This window comes from Ascaphus truei, unplaced genomic scaffold (genome assembly GCF_040206685.1).
Source record: "Ascaphus truei isolate aAscTru1 unplaced genomic scaffold, aAscTru1.hap1 HAP1_SCAFFOLD_3038, whole genome shotgun sequence".
Taxonomy (NCBI): domain Eukaryota; kingdom Metazoa; phylum Chordata; class Amphibia; order Anura; family Ascaphidae; genus Ascaphus; species Ascaphus truei.
In genome coordinates this window covers 23,842-24,875 of record NW_027456004.1, presented here as the reverse complement: position 1 = coordinate 24,875, position 1,034 = coordinate 23,842, and the positions used below count along the sequence as shown (strand labels likewise).

The 1,034-nt window shown below is 49.6% G+C and overlaps 1 non-coding gene across 1 annotated transcript; it reads left to right on the top strand.

Moving 5' to 3' along the window:
* Window positions 1-653: 653 nt before the first annotated feature.
* On the top strand, window positions 654-735 carry TRNAL-UAG (transfer RNA leucine (anticodon UAG)). Its single transcript has one exon. It is a non-coding gene; the product is annotated as a tRNA-Leu (tRNA).
* The last annotated feature ends 299 nt before the right edge of the window (window positions 736-1,034 follow it).

The window sequence follows — 1,034 nt, the reverse complement described above, 5'->3', positions numbered from 1 at the left end:
GGGAGTGAGAGGTGGGGGAGAGTGGAACTGGCGCAGATCTGAGGAGGCTGCTTGGACCCCCAGCGGCTGGGGAGGTAGCGCCGGGGAGGTAAGGGAGCGCCGGGGAGGTTGCGCCGGGGAGGTAAGGGAGCGCCGGGGAGGTAAGGGAGCGCCGGGGAGGTAAGGGAACGTTGGCGGCTGGGGTAGGAGGGCCGTGCCGCGCTTCCCCTCTGTCCGGGAGCCGGTGCACGTGATGGGGGACAGAGGGACAGAGGGACTCTGTGTGTGTGTGCGTGCGTGCGTGCGTGCGTGTGTGTGACCTTTGGCCCGTCACTCCACCTCAGGCCAATGAGAGGTGTGCGGGGGCGGGCGGGCCAAGGGAGCCATCTCATTGGCCTGAGGCGGAGTGACGGGCCAAAGGTCCAATGTGATTGCCCCTAGGGACAGGACAGACAGGCAAACACAAATACGACGGGTTGAGAAATATATAGATAGATAAACAGTTAAAAAACAGTAGAAATAAAATTGTTAATGATAACAGTTGAGCCTCAAGCAATTGAAACAATTCGGCCATGCAAATACGGTAGAATTGTTTTACTTTGTTGATAAAACATTCAACTTTCTACGTGAAAGATTTTTTCCACCTCCCGCTTTGTCACACAGATCAAGCGACAGGTAGCGTGGCCGAGCGGTCTAAGGCGCTGGATTTAGGCTCCAGTCTCTCAGGAGGTGTGGGTTCAAATCCCACCGCTGCCACTATTTCACTTTAAAGATGACATCTTTGGGAAGATATATTTTGTTTTTCAAATAGACGTCATCTGTTTTGTGTACGTCTGATTTGGTGCTTTGATATATTGAACACAATGTATTTTGCAGTAGGTGACATTATATTTCGATAACAGTGAAATCTGCATGAAATCTTTAGCAAACATAGAATTACATGCCCATTTTCAAGACAAAATATAAATCATGCCTCCGTAATCTCTGAAACAAGGAGGCCTTGAAACTGAAAACTATTCAAAAGTTAAAAAGAAGTTGATTTTGTGGCAGATATT